At 35.4% G+C, this 22,687-nt stretch overlaps 1 protein-coding gene across 2 annotated transcripts in view; it reads right to left on the bottom strand.

Annotated features, from left to right (window-relative positions):
- The window catches only part of bcl6ab (BCL6A transcription repressor b), a 7,148-nt gene extending 6,180 nt beyond the window's left edge, over positions 1-968 (bottom strand). The window contains exon 1 of one of the 2 annotated variants that reach the window (XM_079875914.1): positions 682-968. The gene's annotated coding sequence lies outside the window, so the exon portion shown is untranslated. The other variant, XM_079875915.1, reaches the window with a different exon arrangement.
- Between the last annotated feature and the right edge of the window lie 21,719 nt (positions 969-22,687).

Here is a 22,687-nt window from a genome sequence, read left to right as displayed (position 1 = left end):
CCAGGCGTTTCGGTTTGACACATGAATGTTCGGTGAGATAGAGATTACAGTAGCTACACATACAGTAATTAATCTCATTAATGTGCTTGAATGCTGACGCAATCCTAACAGAACATAAAATAATTATGTTCGCGTGCTGACAATTAACCATTGATCATTTATAACATTTTCCATTAAATGGATCATTTTGAGAGTTCACCAGCATATATATAATCACATGCGCATGGCCGAATGACAAATTCAGAGAAATCCTGTAAAAATGTATTCTAAAAATGCAGTGATTATGAAACAATTTAACATTTATGATCTATACGCGTCCACTGTTTTACGACCACACAGACTGTCTACTCTAGGCAATAAACTTAGTTTCCCACCCATATAAAGTTGCGTAAACCTGTCGTTATTACACACTCCCGAGTAGTGAGCTTCCTAAATCTACTGAACATCACTGAATTTACTGTAACAGATTGAAACTGATATATGAGACGAATAAGATTAGTTATCCACGCAATTAGGCCGACAAAAGTGGAGTTGCGTAATTAACTCGACACGTCTAAATACAAGAAAGTAACGTTAGTCTGGTTTAAAACAATATAAAATTAAGTGTAGAAACATCTCGTTTCTCTAGACTAGAGCGTCTGTTGTTTGGTCTAGACCTTTTGCTAGATAGAAAAGAGTCACCTGGTGTGTTTTTCTTGGAAGAGTCCAGCGAAGACAGTTCTTGGAAGAACTCTTCTGAGAAGACGCAGCTTGTAATTCTCGGAATTTTACAGTGGACTGAACCACTGACACCCCAGAGGGGGGATCAGACCTCTCGGGCTTCTCGCTTCTGTAGTGCTGAACAACTGCTTACCAGAAATATCATATTAATCATTCGGAATGCTTTACAACTAACACGTGTACTTCGTTTTATTGCTTTTAGTAGCTTAGTTATTAACGTTGTTGGGGTAATTACAATCTGCTTGTCTGTATGTAATGGATTGCTCCGGGGACGCGGTCATGATCTACGTCACTCTTGCCACCCTTTCACTGCTGTGCAGATTCCTCGCGATATGACCCCTCCATTAATGTGTATATTATGTCATGTTGAATTAACACATCCATTGACTCAATGTATAGCCATCATAGGCTACAGTTTAGTCTTGTGAAGTTATCACACAGATGTACAAAAAACAATCTATTTTTGTCTGTCCGAGATAAGGTTCTCATGACGTTAGATGTGTAAAAAGGCAACATTGTTGACATTAGCTATTTGTTTTTCTCCAATTCTAGATTATTACCTATGCCGATTCCACAATTTACGTTTTATTTAACATTTTTATGTTTATAGCCTATGTTGTTTATATATTTATATGTTTACTGTACATTGGTGTATTTAATGAGTAATGTATATATTTCAGTTATAAAATATATTCATATATATGTTTCAGTAAAAATAATTTATTGAATATATTCATTTCATTTGCATATTTCATAAAGGGTTCAAATATTTCTTCCAAATCAATGTGTTTGTTTGACATTGACTGTAGTTTTGCTCAATTTAGGCCTAGATAAAAAATAAAATAAAATAAAAAAGCTCAAACTTGTCTTGGACCCTTTAATATCTAAACATATGTTAGCTAGATAAATTACTAAACGTGAAAGATGAACCTCTAATAAATACTTCTCCCAAAAAAATGTTCTCTGCATTCATTTTCAGGGAATAATATAAAAATGTACTTCAATTCACAGACAAAACATTGTGTAATATTATGGCAAACAGTGCTCTTTGATACTTTAAGCTTATTTCTAAATTTCTGAATGTTCATTTTTGGGTGAACTTCCCCTTTAACATTACCCTTTTCATGCTCTCTAAAGTAACATCACAAGATCTGGGAGTTCACAGATTGATTACAGCATATATTTAAGATGGCAATTGAGGCAAATAGTGTCTCTCTCTCTCTCTCTCTCTCTCTCTCTCTCTCTCTCTCTCTCTCTCTCTCTCTCTCTCTCTCTCTCACACACACACACACACACACACACACACACACACACACACACACACACACACACACACACACACACACACACACACACACACTCATAAGCTCATGACTGCTTCAGCAGTGTAACTTAACACTCAACAAAGCAGCTATTCAGGACCATAACGCAGAGCACACAGCTCTCAACACTATTTATACATCAGTCCCAAAGAGCTACTGGAAACACGCACATTAGGTTGTAAACTCTCTCCTAACACATTCAGGTACTCCAAAAAATTACAGAAATAATAGTCGATTATGAATTCCTTTATGTGATAAGAGGTCCAGAGGCCAAAATACAAAAACAAAAAAACAACAACAACATTTGTAATAAAAGTATTGAGTACTGAAGCTACAACAGGTCTGATGAATGTGAATATGTTATTTTAGTTGTTTCATGCATGCTAACTCCATATATAATGATGTTCCATTATGTTCTAAGTCTGAGCTGATTGATCTGGACTCATGTAATGAAATTACTATCTGTCCTCAGGATATTATTCCACCTTTTTTCCTGAGACAAATTATGGACAGTTGGCCCTGGCCTGTTATTGGTTATTAACAAATGCCTGTTTACTGGTTCCTTCCCTAACAGTCTTAAAGTTGCTGTAGTGACGCCGTATCTTAAAAAAAAAAAAAAACTTCCTCTCTTTCTAACTTCCGTCCTATTTCTAGAAATCCTTAAGAGAGTTGCACTGACTCAATTACAATCATACTTGGCTGTAAATTCTCTCCATGAAACATTTTAAGAGTTTCAAGCGATATTTTCACAGAAACTGATTCGGGGAAATCCATGGCTTTAGTTTTATTAGATCTGAGTTCTGCATTTGATTCAGTCGACCATGAGGTCCTGTTGAGACGTCTGGAGATATATGTGGGCTTTCGTGGCGTAGTCTTACAGTGGTTCCGTTCTTATCTGACCAACAGATGTTTTAGTGTTCGTATTGGTCATCAGTCCTCCTCTAGTGTACCTCTAAACTGTGGAGTCCCACAGGGATCAATCCTCGGGCCGGTATTGTTTACCCTGTATATGCTACCTCTGGCTTCCATTTTTAATAAATACGGAGTATCCTTTCATCTATACGCTGATGATACTCAGATTTATTTTCCTTTAAAACATAACGATAAAAATGGTTTACAACTCCTGTTGGCCTGTTTAAATGAGCTTAAGCTTTGGCTTTCAAGTAATTTTATAAATTTAAACAAAATTAAAACTGGTGGTGTCTCTCAGTCTTCTCTCTCCCGTCTACATAGTGTGTAATATGTCTGTACACTCCTTCTGACTCTGAGATAGTGATCACTGTTGACTCATTGTGCCTAGATCTAGACTTAAAAAACGAGGCGATTGCGCTTTTGCGACTGCAGGCCCAAAACTTTGGAACAGTCTACCTCTCTACATTAGATTAGCTCCCTCTGTTTCCACCTTCAAATCTTCTTTAAAGACTTATTTATTTTCTTTGGCTTTTAATACTCCTTGATTTAGGTACGATTGTTGTTTATCGATTGTTTTGTGTTTCTTTATTTATTTTTTCTGTTCTATACTGCACTTTGGTCACCCTTGGTTGTTTTTAAAAGTGCTTTATAAATGAATATTGTATTGTAATGATTTGACATGTATACTTTGTTCGAAAATTTTATAATTTGACTTTTTATAGCTTAAAATAATTGCCTTATTCTATCATTTAAATTAGACTGTTTTTAACAATTATTTACTAAATATTTTTTCAACAAACTCAATACAATATTTAAAATACTTAAATGATTTAAGAATAAAGATTTAAGATTTTAGACTATATAAATTAGCTATATGGCTTGTAAAAAATTGGCTTGATGGGCTCAATTGCCTATTATACAAAAATCAGTGTTCAGTAATTTAATCTAAAAAGAAATTAATTACTAGCTACAAATTACATCTTCACCAGTGTAATTAGATTACCGTACTAATACTCTCTCTCTTAAAAAGTATTGGATTACTAATTACTTTCTGAATCCCATATCAACCTCAACCAGTTGAACAATACAAGGATAGACGTAAAACTGCTCTTCTCTCTTTTTTTCAAATAACTTATATAAAATTGCATAAATTATTCTTGAACTGACCAAAGTATTTAAAGGGAGAAGGTCACGTTAAAATCTCTATCATTAGCCGTTAAGTTATGTTAAATGCTCTTGTTTTGATGTTAAAAACACATGGTTTTATATAGAATTGTTCTATAGTCTATACAGTAATTCATGCAATTACAGAAAAAACTGAAAAATTAAGAGTAATCCCTTTACTTTTAAAAGAGAAAAGTAATTAAATTACAGTACTTAATTACTTAGCTATGCATTACACCCAACATAATCATAATAGGCAATATACGTCCACTTTATGGTACACCGGTTCACTGCTTGAAAATCCAAATATCTAATCAGCCAATCTCATGGAAGCAAATCAATGTGTTTAGGCATGTAGACATGATCGAGACGATCTGCTGAAGTTCAAACTGAGCATCAGAATGGGGAAGAAAGGTGATTTCAGTGACTTTGAATGTGGTAGGGTTGTTGGTGCCAGACGGCTGGTCTGAGTATTTCAGAAACTGCTGATCTACTGGGATTTCCACACACAACCATCTCTAGGGTTTACAGAGAATGGTCTGAAAAAGAGAGAATATCCAGTGAGCGGCAGTTCTGTGGGTGAAAATGCCTTGTTGATGCCAGAGGTCAGAGGAGAATGGCCAGACTGGTTCAAGCTGATAGAAGAGCAACTTTGACTGAAATAACCACTCGTTACAACCGAGGTCTGCAGAAGAGCATCTCTGAACATGTTGAACCTCGAAGCAGAAGAGCTACAGCTGCAGAAGACACACCAGTGACACTCCTGTGAGATAAGAACAGCAAACTGAGGATACGATTAACACGGGCTCAACAAAATTAGACAATAAAAGATTGGAAAAACGTTGCCTGGTCTGATGAGTCTTTCAGATGGTCGGGTCAGAAATTGCCATAAACAACATGAAAGCAGAGATTCATCCTGCCTTGTATCAACGGTTCAGCTGGTGCTGCTGGTGTTAATGGTGTGGAGGATATTTTCCTGGCACACTTTGGGTCCCTCGGTACCAATTTGAGCATCGATTACAGTTTTTCACAATTGCTAAGACACCTTTCTTGAAACCTTCACCCATTTTCTCACAACATTAAACACAAATCCAATTTTTCAAACTAAACTCACAAAACCATTGACTCTTCTGGCAAAGTCAAACAATTGCTTCAAAGCCATTTCACCTGTACTCAAAATCAAGCAATGCTTTCAGATCATACACACGAGTCAATAAAATAAACACTACAGATCAGACTACATCACAAAATATGGAGAACACAGCATCCAGACCATTACAGAAAAAATATATATACTGTTACAGTAAACAATTTTTGCGATTACATAAAAAAGTATAGTGATTGCAGCTGATTAAGGTGAATATATTGTATGCACTGCAAGTATAGTGTTGTACTGAATATTGAATAGCATAGGCCTATTGAATGTCTGTTTATTCAGCACTTGCATACTGTAAAAACTGCAAAAGTCAAAGGGGTCAAATAAAACTCTAAATGAAAAGCATGTTACGGTACACTCAAATACGTTGTGCAACTGGAAAATCAAGGTCAATGAGAGATTGATTCTGCTTCAGCATCACGTCATCCTGCTGGCTCTGGCCTGAGGACTTCGTCCACATCACAGGCAATGTTGTCTCTTGCCAGACGAAGGAAAAAAAACCTTCCAGTCTGACACATCCAGCACTTTGACAACACTGTCCACACCTTGCTCTTTCTCGTCCTCATCCTCTTCCTCCTCTCCCTCTCAGATTGTGCACCTGTGTCATCTATGCACTCTGAACTGGCTCGTATTTCATACAGTTGGTTTGATCACATTATAAGAAATAAGTGTGAACAATTTCGAACTGTTGTCTGTCAACGATGACAAACGTGTCACAGTGCAAAATGTGTTTTAGTGAGTGTTTAGAGTTCTGCAAAAAGAGTGCAGGAGATTTGCAAACAGTGTCTAACTGCCTGAACTTGATTAGGGTTTCGCAGAAATAGTGATTTATTCGACAAATAGGTTTAGGCTATTGAGAATTTGGTTCAGAGAATGGGGTTAAGTGTTTTAGCAATTCAGAAAAGCTGTGAACGCCACAGCCGACCTGAGTATTGTTGCTGACCATCTCCGTCTCTTTATGACCATCTTCTGATGGCCACTTCCAGCAGGATAACACACACAAAGATCAACTCATCTCAAACTGGTTTCTTGAACATGACAGTGAGTCCAATAGAGTAGCTTTGGGATGTGGTGGAACAGGAGATTCACATCATGGATGTCCAGAGGACAAATCTTACCGCAACTGCGTGATGCTATTATGTCAATATGGGCTAAAATCTCGGAGGAATGTTTCCAGAACTTTATTAAATCTATGCCATGAAAACCTTAGGCAGTTTTGGAGGTCCAACCAGGTACTAGCAAGGTGTACCTATGAGGAGAAATGCATGAGACAATCGTTACAATGTTGCGTTTATATGTAGCACATCTTGTTCTGTATTGCCTCTGCATGGGAAATTGTTTGTGAAGTTCTTTCTTTGTGAAAGGTTGGCAGCATGTCATATCTCTTAAAGCTCATTGTGAAACTGCCCCCACCTCTCACATATCCAAATACACGCTTCCTCTTTCTTTAGAAGAGGAAAGTGCCCTATCGGAAACGAATGCATGTCACAGATCTTTCGTCTCAATTTGGATGGACAATGACTTTTTCTAGAGAAATGTGGCTCACTTCACATTCATACGGCTTTCTGTGCTGTTGGTCATGTTGAGAGTGAAGGTCATCCTTTCCTTCAGAAACATGCACACATAATATATTTATTATAGTTTTACTGAGCAATCATTGCCAAACCCAGGGTAACATACTTTTTTGTTAGAGCCTGTTTTTTACGACCAAACCTAAAAAATCTTTGGCCCACCTAAAAGTTTATCAGACATTTCTACTTTAACTAGACTATACTGTTTTGTAATGCTAGTTTGAATGGTAAATCAAGGTACTTTTTGTTTTTAGTACATAGTTTTATAGTTAAAACTATAAAACATAGTTTTATACATATTACTTACACATATGTCACACAAATCAATATACCTGCCAATGGCAAAATGCTGTATCCTTTTTACTCATCACTGTCACACATCAAAGACACAGTTCAGAAAGTTGTTGAGGCTGTTCCAAGAAAAGCATTCATTTACAGGTCATACATGACTCAATGATTGTGGTTATGAGTTCACTCTTAAGGTTTCACGGTGATCGGCAAGATTGCACCTACAGAGAGGTATAAGTTCCTCATTCATTTACAAACACACACAGACGCTCATCTTAACATAAATACATATTATTTTCTGATTTCACAAATTTGTTTTGAAATAAGTGTGAAAGTTAAAGCATTTCTTTACATTACAGTGGTTTATTTTTCTGTGCTGTACATATCAGAGTTGTTGGTTATGTCATATTACCATTCACAATGGATTTTAGTCGAATTTTATTAGCTTTAGCAGCCATTGCATTTACATGCTAGTTTACTACACTTAGAATTTTTATTTTATTTTATTTTTTTACAAAAGCTGTCACTGGGGCGGTGCCCTTTCAAATGGTACCTTTAGGGTACTAATATGCACCTTTTAGTGGTTAATAAGGTACAAATGTGTATAAAAAAGGTACTACCCCAGTGACAGCTTTTGTACCCTTTTTACTGTGGTGTGGAAATGAGTGAAAATATTATCTTTCAGCAAAAACATATTTCAAAATTTACAGTATTTCTCTTCCAGAAAAACAGAACAAAATTACTGATGAGTCATCTTGCACACATGGGTGTCTAAATGTTTGTCAAATTAAATGTCCCTCTTCCCTAGCCCCGCCCCTTCCTTCTTCACACTGTAAAAAATGATATGATCAATTAGATATGACAACATTTGTTTTTACATTGCCTTAACTCATCAAAATAAGTTAAGCAATTTTCAACTTTTTTATAAGTTCTACAAGAATCAACTCATTTAAGTCAGTTTAATGAAATTTAGGTTGAAATGACTTAAACATCCAGGTTGATTGTAGGCTTCTTAATTTAAGGCAGCAACTTTTAAAGAAACCACAACAAATATTTATTTTTTTAATTTTAAGGCAATCAAATCAATTTCATAAATAATTGTTACAATATAGCTAATCTGTCGTTGTGTCTAAATGTGCAGTCGCATTAGCAACATTTCAGCGAAGCAGCTTTCTATTGGTCAACATAGCAAATCCATGTGACCAACTTGAATCTGTTGTCAAATGTGTGTGGGAAAATCTTTCGCTCTGACAGGAAATTCCTGATTGCGTGGATTCCTATTGAAATGACTGTTTTTCTACCACAAACATTCATTGAACAACAGTAAACATGACCACACCTTTAGGCAGCATAATGCAAATGTATATCTTAGTGCAGTTTGAAACAGAAAACGTAATTAAACTTACTTATGCAACGGTTAGCGTATATAAACAATAAAGATCAGAATGCGCGATAAATATACTTTTAATGAACTCAGGAGGAACAAACACTATACACAACCAACATGATTTCAATATAATTGCTGAAATTATGTTGCATAATTGCTGAAACAAGGAAAAGAACACAGGAGGACTCAGGGATTAAATACACAGAGGAAGCTAATTAACTGAAACAGAACGGGTGTGTAGTGAATGAGAAACAATGGAAACAAACTAGGGCATGATCAGTAACCAAGGAAACTAATAATGAATGAGAACACAGGCAAACAGGATCAGGGAAAACCATAAAACACAAAGAAACTGAGGACATAGCAATAACCCGGACAACTTAATTCCTTCTTTTGCGCAATTGAGAAGATATAATTAATAATCTTAAATCATATTAAAGTCGGCATGAATCATAATTTGCGATAGTCTTTTCTTCCCAATTGTGACGTATATCTGAGTGGAACGGCCTCTGGAACAATAAGAAATGTAGGGCAGGACTTGATTTTGTCCATTGGGAATTGATTGGATGGTTGAGGTTTGCTATTGCTGTGATGTCATGTGAGTGACACATCAGTAAACACATCATCAGAGGGGAAGATATTTTGATTTAAGATTATGAGGGCACATGAATAAAAAAAATAATTATGTGCACAGATAAATAATTTATCTGAAATATTCCATAAAAATATATGAATTGTCAATTTTGATTTCATGGTCACTTTAACTAAACATATTGTTTTGGCAAATAACCTTAAATTGTTACAACAGTCTATTTTAATCTATCGAATATTAAGGTAACTCAATTTTTTTAAAGAACCAGCAAATCATTAAAAAACAGTCTAGTCCAATTATGCATTTGAGACACCTATATAGTCTAAATGTCAAATAATGCAGAAACAACAAAATCATTCAAATAACTCACATGTTCGACTGGAGATCTTAATGGACAACTTTCATCTAATTGTAAAGCTGGCATTTCCAAACACATCTCCAACTCTTTAAGTGTTACTGTATGTTAAAAGCAAAGAGAGAAAACTTTGCTCATCGCATGATTTCATTGGGCCTTTAAAGTGTAAGTCTCAAGCACACACCTGCACAGATACGCACTGCACTTTGCACCTGCGTGTACTTTCAGAACATGTGTGTCAGTTTTTTCAGGTCAACATCGATTCAGCACACATGACCTCATACTGGAAACATAACTCTCGATTTGCTGTGGCAACCTACACAACCAAACAGATCCAGAAGTCCATTGATCTTCCACTGAGTTTGTGACCTGAGCCTCAGGGCAACAGTACAGAATCTATCTATGCATGAGAGGTCAAGTACCTGTAAACCATACTGTGCAAAATAACTCATTGGTTTGAGTGGTAAACTTTAATGAAACAAATTAGTTCAATCAAATTAAGTATATAGAACTTTCTTTTTCTTTTGAGTTCACAAAACTGACACATTTTAAGTAATCTGAACTGTTTCGTTGTTTTGAGTTTTTTAAACTTGTTTCTTTTAATTTAGACAAACTTGAATTTAACTGAAACTGGGCTGCGATTTTCGCAGAAATGCTGAAATGAAGTGTTATAAAGTTTTTGTGCAAAATTTCTGTTATGTGTTTTTTTTTTAATCATGGTGACGAGTGGAGCATGAGCCTGGATTGAGAACAGATCAATTAAATGTGCTACATTGTCGTACTCGTTCAGCAATTGCTACGCTATGCTAATGCTGAACGTATTGTGTTAATTAGCAAGTTAGATTTGACTGAATTACCTATTAAAGCTATAGCCAAGTTTCCACTACTAAAAATATTTAAATTAAGATTACAAGATACATTTAAGTGAAATGTACTTAATGAGTTAGCTTACTCAAATATTTCAAGTTAAGAGCAATTAAAATGTATGAGTTCAAAACAAAAATCCGCTGGTTCTGCTTACTTAAATCTTTGAATTTATTAACTTCCTCAAATATTTTGAGTTTTGCCAACTTATTCGGGATCGGTAATGTATCAGAGGTCATGCTGACTTGTTAGTTCACAGAAAAAATTAAAATGTTGTCATTAATTACTCACCCTCATGTCGTTCCAAAACCTTAAAACTTTTGTTCATCTTCAAAATACAAATGGAGATATTTTTAATGAAACCTGAGCGATATCTGTAACTCCACTGAAAGTCCATTCCACCAAAACTTCAAAAAGTTCATCATAAAAGTAATCCATATATGAATCGAGCAGTTAATCCAAGTCTTCACAATCACTTAATACGATGAACAAATTTAATTGGCTTTTATTCAAACATTGATTAATGCACAAACATACATAAAATAAATACTTGCGCGGTTGAGGCTTGTTCATGCGTGATTGTGTCTCTTCTGAAGAAATGCTTGATTCATATGGATTACCTAATGATATCTTTATATTTATATAGCGTCAAAGTTTGAGTGGAATTTCAATGGAGGGATAGAAATCTATCAGGTTTGATTAAATTTATCTTCACTGTGTTTTGAAGATGACCGAAAGTCATTCAACTTTTGGAATGACAATGCGTGAGTAATTAATGACAGAAGTTTTATTTTTGGGTGAACTAACCCTTTAATAAATCTATCAGGTTTTGATTAAATATATCTTCACTGTGTTTTGAAGATGACTGAAAGTCATTCAACTTTTGGAATGACAATGTGTGAGTAATTAATGACAGAAGTTTTATTTTTGGGTGAACTAACCCTTTAATACCCCCCCCCCCCCACAAAAAAAAAGAGTAGTTTTTGAAAGGAAAACATAGTTTTTGGTCACAATGCACTCTTGTTTCCTCATTATTATGAATGGTTCATTATTATGAATTTCTAAAGCACCACTATTGCTATTGCTCATTCTTAGGGATTTTCAAAAAATCCCTAAGTATTAAACTTTGGCATTTAAATCATCCTGTACTGTTTTTGCTACAGACATGAATCATACGTCAAATCACGCGGCTTATTTGGGAGAAGTGTGAGATTCAGAAGTCTATGATGCAGCTTTGTAAAATCAGAGCAGAAGAAAAAAAAAAAAAAAAGAGGAAAAAAGGATTAAACTGATTTCTACCCCTTTCTATGATTCTCTTGTTTCAACACCTGATCTGATTACTAAACTTTCTCCTCTATCCAATGTTGGACTATTACCTCTCCTCATACTGCTGCGACGTTTCTCCACCAAAGCCTATGCATTTTAATAAAGCAGAACCAATGCAGCTTAGCAAAGATTTACAATTATTTTCCAAATACAAAAAAGTTCAGGGTTGGTAAGATTTTTTAAAATGTTTTTTAAAGAAGTCTCTTAATACAGCAACAACAGAAATATTGTCAAAAAATTTTTTCAATATAAAATAACTGTTTAATTTTCAGCATATTTGGAGTATATTTGAAGACAAGAATAAGCCAGTGAGCATAAGATCCCATTCCCAGTTGACTGATGGTTGTCCATTCAACTGTGCCTTATGAGTCTCTCTGTTTCTGCTGTTTGATTTTTAAAGGACCCTTGAATTGCTGATAGCCAAGTCATTTCACAACAAATAACGAACACTGACAACAACAAAATCAAATAATCCTATAACGACATAATTGATTCATGCTGCAAATGCATGCTGGGAGCTTGTAAACATATCAGCAACAGTTTGTTCAGACGACTGGGGGGATTATTGTGTGTGCATGTGTTTTTATGTAGAGTCACAGACGCTGCAATTACATTATTATTTATTTACTGTTTATACACAATAATGATAGTTTGCAAATTGCCTCATATCAGTTTGTTTGCGCTTAACCATCTCACAGACCCTGACCTCTGCATGGCTGATACAAAGATGAAATGAACTCTTAGGCAAAACAAATGGAAAACAATTATCTTAAACCTTGAGCACATCCTAAACTTTAGACCAAGCTAAATATAGGCACACGCAAGCGAGTGTGTTTACTTGTATGCATTCTAAATAAACAAAACACAGTTATTAACATTTAATTTAGTTGATAATTGATCATTTCATTATTAAGCCATTGACAAACATTATATAACGACTTGCATGTACTGTACACCGTAAAAAATTGTTTTTCGAAGTTTCCACTTCCATTTTTCCAAGTTTAATTCAATGTGTTACTTGGCGTTTCTTTGTTTTTTTTCTTTGGCGTAATTTTTTTTGTGAAACTTACTAGCGGTTCCTGACTGAAAATTTACACCAATTGTTTTTCAGTGTATGAACACACCAAGATGACAAATATACAGTACCAGTCAAAAGTTTGGAAACATTACTATTTTTAATGTTTTTGAAAGAAGTCTCTTATGCTCATCAAGCCTGCAGTAAAAAAAACAACAACAACAAAAAAAAAAACAGTAATATTATGAAATATTATTACAATTTAAAATAATGGTTCTCTTTTTTAATATACTTTAAAATGTAATTTTTTTTGTGATGCAAAGCTGAATTTTCATCAGCAAGTACTCCAGTCTTTGGTGTCTTATGATCCTTCAGAAATCATTATAATATGCTGATTTATGATCAATGTTGGAAACAGTTGTGCTGCTTAATATTTTTTTTTATAACCTGAGATACTTTTTTCAGGATTATTTGATGAATAAAATGTTAAAAAGAACTGTATTTATTTAGAATAGAAATCTTTTGTAACAATATACACTACCGTTCAAAAGTTTGGGAACAATAACTTTTTTTTTTTTAAAGAAATTAGTACTTTAATTCAACAAGGATGCGTTAAATTGATAAAAGGTGATGGTAACGATTTATATTGTTAGAAATGTTTTTATTTTGAATAAATGCTGTTTTTATGAATAAATGCTGTTAACGTTTTACTCATCAATGAATCCTGAAAAAAGTATTCCAAAAAAATATATTAAACAGCACAACTGTTTCCATCATTGATAATAACTGAGTATCAAATCATCATATTAGAATGATTTCTGAAGGATCATAAGACACCAAAGACTGGAGTACTTGCTGATGAAAATTCAGCTTTGCATCACAAAAATAAATTACATTTTAAAATATATTAAAAAAGAGAACCATTATTTTAAATTGTAATAATATTTCATAATATTAATGTTTTTTTTTTTTTTTTTTTAACTGCAGGCTTGATGAGCATAAGAGACTTCTTTCAAAAACATTAAAAATAGTAATGTTTCCAAACTTTTGACTGGTACTGTATGTTCTAAGAACGTTTTGAGTTATGTTATTTCTGAATGTTTTCAGAACGTTCAAAACATCAATTTAAAAAAAGTTTTTCTTGGTTAAAAGAATGTTGCAAAAAACATTAAGGGCATGTTTTCTCTATTTTCGCATTTTGCAAGTATTATGGGAACGTTACTCCCTGAACCATCTGGAAAAAAAAAGTAGCAAGTAACATTTAAAAAAACATTAGACTAACATCCAAATGAAATGTTTCAGAAAACGTTCCATGAATGATGCATAAATAAAATTTTTGTTCTAATGTTTTGAAAACGTTATGAAAGACCAGATAACTTTGAACAAACATTCTATTAACATTACCAGAAGAGAGAAGCTCGAAGGGGAAACGATGGGGAAGCTCTGAGAACGTTCCCTGTTAGGTGCATAAAAATAAATGAATCAATCACAGTTGCATGATATTCCTAACAATATGAACCTGCGTTAAAGGTGCAGTAAGCGAATTCTGAGAAATGCTGTTGAAAGTGGATCTGACCTGAGCACCAGAACACACGTACAGCCAATCAGCAGTAAGGGGCGTGTCCACTCGTGAGGGGGAGGGGCCTGTGTTCCATAGTGTTTGTACATTTGAGGGCGGAGCTATCAAGTTAGTAGTGTGATCCTTTTGGGTAGATTTTTTGTTGATTATTTCAAATATCAACAGTGCTTCTCATAAATCCTTACTGCACCTTTAAGTATATGATCCTAAGGCATAATATAATGTGATAATGTTAGTTAGGGCTAAAGGTACATTTGACTTTATTCTCACAAAAAATCAGCTCAGCACTTTTCTTAAAAAAACGCTTTTGATGATGCACGTGGAAATTTGGCTTATCTTGACGTGATCGCGGACAGCAATGCAAAGTTGATTCTGTGCTAATTTGATCTAATATTTAATGTCTTTTAAAATGTAGAAATGACAACTTAAATTATATTTTGAGACAAAGGTCATGTTAATGATTTTCAGTTTTGTTCAAGGTAATTTAAGCAACATTTTTTCAATAACGGAAGAATATGTAAAAGTATAGTGTTTACTATTTGGGGTAAAAGGCGCCCCTGCTGTCGGGACTAAAGGCACAATAATTAACATGATAATAAATAGCTGGCTAACTTTTTCATTTGTTGACATGACATGGTTAGATTCAGATGTTAAATATGGGTGTGCGATAATCACCATATTTTTAATGAAATCAGCATATTTAAAAATATGATATTAATCACATACCACTGTAAAGCTTTATTCAATTATTATGGGATCTCCTTCAATGCTTTCAGACTATAATCATTTTGTTTCTGTATTTTTAAAATTAACTTATGTTAATGATAGTATAGCCTGTGTACTGAACAAAAATGAATTATTTTATTTATCAAAATAAACCGAAAATAGTGCAAACTTTGTGATTGTTTTGAACGAGTATTAACGTAGACATTATTAAAAACATATTATTTTAGCTAAAGTATTTGTATCAATACTTTGTGTCTTTTGCCCCATGCTGGTGAGCCTTCTACCCCGTGTGTGGGGCAAAAGGCCCATCTTTCCACCTCATACAAGTTTTATAAAGCGGTATCAACGTAAGGCATCTACAGCTCTTCAGCAGTGAACGCAAGTCTCAGAAGTGGTACATGCTGCACTTGTTGCTTCTGCAAGCGCACATTACTGCTATCTTTAGCTCTGACACTTCCATACTTAGAGTAAACAGCTTATCATTGGCAGGCTATGGCCATAGACCTGTTATATATCACTACTTTCTCTTCCAGAAAGAAACCAGTGTAAGATCATACAGATTATCTTCTTGAGGTTATTCAAAGTTCACATTGTACTTCTTTTATCTAAATAGTAGGCTATATGAAGCAATTAATTGTCCAATACTGACTCTAAATGATTTAGGCTATCACAAAGCAGTTAAACTGACAAGGAAGGTGATTTGGTGATAAATAGGCCAGCCTATCAGAGCTCTGATTTGTTGTTTTGTGCATGTGTTGTACAAAGCAAATAAGATCACATTTACTGGAAAACATGATGCAAAACTGGAGATTCCTCCCCTCAGGCATTACAAGTATGTTCGAATGGGCGAGGCAAGACACAGCAGGTTGAATACAGGATATTTTCAGAGGTTGAACGTCACAGTAAACCCCACCTTATGTGCAAAGGTGTCTGCCAAAACTGTCAGCTAAGTGAAGAGTGTGGCTTTCTAGGAATGCAGAGCGAACGTGTTGTTCAAAAACAAGGGCTCGACCTACAGACAGAGCGAACCTGTTTTCAATGCGCCCCCTGGTGGACAAACAAACATCTTCAATTATCTTATTATTAAATCAATAGTATTGATCAAGTTAAAGGCTACATCTTATATTGATAAACGCCAGTGTGTTTGAAAGGACAACATGCTTCATTTTTTCTTTCTTAATTGAAGAACAAGGCCCTTCGTTGAATCTGCTGTGATGGAATTTCAACTATTGGATCGCGTGAGATTCTCGTGCAACCCTCATTCCTATCAATCTCCTTTAAACGACAGTTCTGTTCGAAGTGTCTTTACATTGCAAATATCAAAAGGCATATGCGTTTAGGGTTTAAGAAGAGAAATTATTTGTACATTATATAGCCTAACTAAAAATAACAATTTGATTTGATTTAATTTGATTTAATTTAAAGTCAGCAGTAGCCTATTTATTATAATTTGTTTTGTCCGTGCACATCATCTGGCCTATTTTTTAATCAAGTTGTTATTAACTGTACCATCGAGAGAGCTCTTCTCATAACCCCTGCGATCGAACAAACTGCTTATGATTTATGCTTTTATTTGGTACTTTCCTTTTTTACATACCTCTAAATGTTTGTTTTTTTTGCAATATACACAAGCTCTTTTTAAACTGATTTGTGTACACATCCTTTTAAACGTTATAGTGATAACTAATACAATTACAATTTTCAGTTCCACTTTCAACAGAGAGAGCAAAATAAATGACAAAGTTATAATCATATATTACAATAAATCACGTTTTAATCAGTTTTTCCTTTACATCATTAATGTGTTAAATATAGAAATATACAAGCAATAACAAGCACAGAATTCATGCTGGATTTTTCAGCAGGGTAGCTTGTCAAGCTCTGAACTGCTAAGTAAAGTGCTGGTGTTCAATACCAGGATGACTATCATGTATTGGTTGAGATTTTACAACTTCATATGATATGTCTATAAACATCGGAGATAAGATTTTATAGTTCTCTTTTGCTTCCGTGCCCTGTGGGTCAACAACAAATACAACACCATAAGGAGAAAATATTACAGAGGCATTGCATTTGTTCATCCTCAAATAGCTCCAAAACTGTCTTAATTTCAATGACAGACTTCAAAGTTGATTGATAAAGGTGTTCCACAAGGTTCACCCTCAGGGCCTCTTTTATTTTACATTTTTAGCAATGATTTACCGCAAATCTGTCCTGACTGTTTAATTCACTTTTATGCAGATGACACTACAATATACTCCTCCAGGTCTGACATTTCACAAATCCAACACTCTCTACAAACGGACTTAGTTCAAAAATGGTTTTCTTCTAATGAACTCCTCTTGAACAGGAAAAAATCTTACAGAATGTTGTTTTGCACTCGACCTAATTCTTTGCCTTTATCTAAACTGGTTTATTAGTTTTCTTGATGGAACAGCTTTAACAAAAGTCGAAGAATTGAAATAGCTTGGTCTCTGGCTTGATACCCAGCTCTCTTTCAAACCTCATATTAACTCAATCTGCAAGAAAACATATGGTCAATTGAAGTCACTTCATCGCTCTGGGGTGCGTTTCCCGAAAGCATCGTTGGCCAACTATGGTCGCAAGTTCCGTCGTTACCAATAGAGTTCAATGGACATTGCGATGAACTTGTGACCATAGTTGGCCAACGATGCTTTCGGGAAACGCACCCCTGCTGATTGCTCTCACAACAGGCTCGGAAAATAATTATTACTCATTTGATACTTCCAATACTTGATTATGCTGATGCTATACACTCACCTAAAGGATTATTAGGAACACCATACTAAGGGCCAATCTCATTTCTCTGTCTTAACCCTTCCCCTTCCCCTTCCCCTTCCCCTTCCCCTTCCCCTTCCCCTTCCCCTTCCCCTTCCCCTTCCCCTTCCCCTACCCCTTTGTCTGCGTCTTCCCCTTGCCCCTCGATACCGAGTGAAGGGGGTAGAGGGAAGAATGTTTCTCTAAGAAATGAGACACCACTCGATTACCGTTTGCGTCATCTTCCCTTTCCGCTAGCTGGCTGCTACGTCAACAGAGGTGATCACGCGTTGACATAAACAAACGAAGATGCCGTCGTCTCGGGTTGTGATTTCGATTGCCTGGCCTCTCTTTATCTTTGCACACTTGTGTGCCATCAGTCAAATACATTGTTTTATTGTATTTAACGGCGGTGCCGGCGACACCATAGCTAAGCAAAACATTAGCAAACGGCAAATAGCGCATAGCTGCTAGCTAGCGGTTAACTAGCGATTCAAAACAAAAACATTACAATTAAAACCGCTTGAACATTTTATTAAAAGTATCATAAAACACGAGTGTCATTCAACTGCTGAAAATACTTACATTTGTGTGACTCACTTCTGAGAAATTCCTACCCCTCTCTTTCAAGTGTGGTCCTCCGCAAACTTCGTTTCAAGGGCTATGTAGCCCTACGCCTTGGCCATAGCCCTTAATCAAAATGAGAATTGGGACACCACTTCCCCTCACATGAACGCGCAAAACCGAGGGGAAGGGGGTAAGAGTAAGGGGTAAGACAGAGAAATGAGACGCAGCATAATACTGTGTTTGACCCCCTTTCGCCTTCAGAACTGCCTTAATTCTACGTGGCACTGATTCAACAAGGTGCTGAAAGCATTCTTTAGAAATGTTGGCCCATATTGATAGGATAGCATCTTGCAGTTGATGGAGATTTGTGGGATGCACATCCAGGGCACGAAGCTCCCGTTCCACCACATCCCAAAGATGCTCTATTGGGTTGAGATCTGGTGACTGTGGGGGCCATTTTAGTACAGTGAACTCATTGTCATGTTCAAGAAACCAATTTGAAATGATTCGAGCTTTGTGACATGGTGCATTATCCTGCTGGAAGTAGCCATCAGAGGATGGGTACATGGTGGTCATAAAGGGATGGACATGGTCAGAAACAATGCTCAGGTAGGCCGTGGCATTTAAACGATGCCCAATTGGCACTAAGGGGCCTAAAGTGTGCCAAGAAAACATCCCCCACACCATTACACCACCACCACCAGCCTGCACAGTGGTAACAAGGCATGATGGATCCATGTTCTCATTCTGTTTACGCCAAATTCTGACTCTACCATCTGAATGTCTCAACAGAAATCGAGACTCATCAGACCAGGCAACATTTTTCCAGTCTTCAACTGTCCAATTTTGGTGAGCTTGTGCAAATTGTAGCCTCTTTTTCCTATTTGTAGTGGAGATGAGTGGTACCCGGTGGGGTCTTCTGCTGTTGTAGCCCATCCGCCTCAAGGTTGTGCGTGTTGTGGCTTCACAAATGCTTTGCTGCATACCTCGGTTGTAACGAGTGGTTATTTCAGTCAAAGTTGCTCTTCTATCAGCTTGAATCAGTCGGCCCATTCTCCTCTGACCTCTAGCATCAACAAGGCATTTTCGCCCACAGGACTGCCGCATACTGGATGTTTTTCCCTTTTCACACCATTCTTTGTAAACCCTAGAAATGGTTGTGCGTGAAAATCCCAGTAACTGAGCAGATTGTGAAATACTCAGACCAGCCCGTCTGGCACCAACAACCATGCCACGCTCAAAATAGCTTAAATCACCTTTCTTTCCCATTCTGACATTCAGTTTGGAGTTCAGGAGATTGTCTTGACCAGGACCACACCCCTAAATGCATTGAAGCAACTGCCATGTGATTGGTTGATTAGATAATTGCATTAATGAGAAATTGAACAGGTGTTCCTAATAATCCTTTAGGTGAGTGTATATGGGAACACCTCAGATTCAAATCTTCGCACTATCTCTGTATTATATAGTCTTTGTAGATTTGTGCTCAGATGTCCTTATAGAACTCACCACTGTCAAATGCAGAAACTAATGTAGAAGGCAATTCCATTGGTCACTACTTATTTTTAAGTGTATTCATTTCAATTTTCCTCCATATCTGAAACATTACCTAATTCCTCTTCATACACAGTACAACTTAAGGCATACGGATCAGCTCTTCTTTCATACACCCAGAATCAGCAAAGAAATAGGTCGTCGTGCATTTAAATTTAAAGCTCCATCAGAATGGAACAATCTTTCCTGCTCGCTCAGATCTATAACCTCTTTTTATGTTTTCAAATCATCTCTTCTTACTTATTTTCAGACATCGTGTTCTTGTTTCTGATCACTTTTGTTTTGTTTTTTTTGCTGTTTATTGTACATGTTTGCATTTATGTATCTGTATGGGTATATGGATGTGTGTAAGCATATTTGCATACACCTTGATTTTGTATTTGCATTTTCGCAGATGGTTCACAGATTGTCTTTGATTATGGTATGGGCCAAAAGGGAAAGAACTAGGTTTGTGGGAGCATTGTGTGCATGTGTATGAATGTGAATGTCAATGTGTCTAAATTTTTGTTATAGTCCTGTGTTGTATTTTCTTTAATTATGATTTTCTATTATGATGTTGGTTTCTTTGTACTGTAAGGACCCCCTCGAAAACGAGATGGTTCATCTCAAGGGGCTATCCTTGAAAATAAAGAATAAAGTTAAACTCTAACATCCGCTTGTTCAAAAGCAAGTCAGACTGTCAATCAAGTTGCTGCTGCTTTATGAACAATGTAAAAAAATAAATAAAAAAATGAACTGACAGTTACATAAAACAAATGACACAAAGTGAGAGAATTAGGTAGGTTATATCTTATGACGACTCATAGACGTTTCCTTTAGGAATGACTTCAATCTAAATGTGAAAGCCTGTGCCAAATACTACAGGATGGCATTTGATCCAGTAAACAGTGATGTTGTGTGGAAGCACTTGGCAACAAAGTGTTTACCAGCCAGAAATAAATCGACGCATTATGGTGCTCAGCCTTTTAGGTCAAATTAACAAGGTTTAGGAGGAAGTAAGTGCTGTCATTATCCTGGTGTCGCACCATAATGCTGGTGTGACACATGCTCAAATTTGCCATATTCAGTTTTATGGGCATAGATCTCTAAAACGTCATTAAAGAGCACTTTGCTGTAGCAAATAAAACAAAGACCTCACGCCACTTTGTTAAATTAGCTGTATTTTGATACACCATTTGCACATCATCTATTTATTTAAAACCGACAAACCCATTTTGTCAAATGGAAGTCTGCTTTCTGGGTCATTTTGCCTCATTTTAAAGGTCACGGAAAAGAAGTGCGTCAATAACACATAAATCATGCTTTGCATAGTATATAAATGAAGACGCTCTGAAGTCAGAAAACACAAGCTAACAAAAGACATCTATAAACTCAGCGGAAGAGCCAGATTTGACACTATTTCCAGCCATGAAGGTCGTGCTGCTGGCTGTGCTGTTGGTGTTTGCTGCTTGGGCAGATTCGGCCCAGGCCCAGAAAGCTCTGAGACTCTGTGGCCGGGAGTTTTTTCGGGCGGTCGTCTACACGTGTGGGGGTTCTAGATGGAGGCGGGTCCAGTCTGAGGACCCCGTAAATGGTCAGTATAGATTTAGTCGTTGCTTAGCAGTCATTATCCCAGTGTAAATGTTGTTGATTATTACTATAACTACTGAAATTTTAGTTACTGTATAAAATGTATTCTATGTTTAAAAAATAATAATATAATATAATATAATGAACAATATAATGTAATCTATTTAACTGCAAAAATTAAGAAAATAATCTAATTTTATATAATAATAATAATAATAATCAAAATATAATTAAAAAATAATAATTTATATAAATAAATGTAAATTATAAAATGTATTATAAATTAAAATTAGTATATATAATTTGATATAATTAATATAATATAATAATAAACAATAATGTAATCTATTGAACTGCAAAAATGAAGAACTGGATATTTTTTATATAATAGTATTCAAAATTTATATAGCCTACATAAATGTAAATTTCATAAAATGCATTATATGTTAAAATTAGTGTGCCTTTTATAATATAATATAATATATTATAATATAATAACAAATATAATGTAATATACTTAGCTGGAAAATTGAAGAATAGGTTATTTGTTAAAGATATTTTTATACAATGATATATTTATTCTAATTTAATTTTAATTTACTTATTTTATAAAAATATTTTATTTTATATTTTTTATTAAAATTCATTCATTTGATAATTAAAAATGATTAAATTTGATAAGGAATCGATTATAAATTACCTGGAATGGAATTTACTTACAATTGCTAAGCAGTGCAGTAACTTTGCATCCTCATGTAAATGTAGTTTTCACCTTTAGGATCTCACAAGACCACTGAAATGATGCAATTATGCCAGTCAAATCAAAGCATAATTATAAAATCAAAATCCAGTCAAATTAAAGCATAATTATAAACCTTGGCTAAATTTGGGAACGGCACACTGGCATACTCTTTCTACCATATAAAGAGATTGCAGAAATAGTAGGACTGTAGGAGATGTGTGCTAGAACTGTTTTTCTGAATTCAGCTCTTGAGCGCCACCTGCTGCTTGTATGTAGCCTATGCCTTCTGTGTTTAACTCATTCAGCAACTGTGGAGGTAACCAACATCATTTACATCACATGATTATGGTTTTCCACAGGTTCTGCTGATACGGAGACCTCTGCGGAAATGGATCGAGTAAGAAGAGACACATTGGAAACGCTGCCCTCCACGTGCTGTACAGTGGGCTGTAGAAAAAGTGATCTTGTTCGCATGTGCTGAGAAACACAAGAGACTTCAT

Source organism: Squalius cephalus (assembly GCF_949319135.1).
Source record: "Squalius cephalus genome assembly, chromosome: 7".
In the NCBI taxonomy this organism is placed as follows: Eukaryota; Metazoa; Chordata; class Actinopteri; order Cypriniformes; family Leuciscidae; genus Squalius; species Squalius cephalus.
Note: the sequence above shows the minus strand (reverse complement) of the source record. Positions and strands in the feature narration are given on the sequence as shown.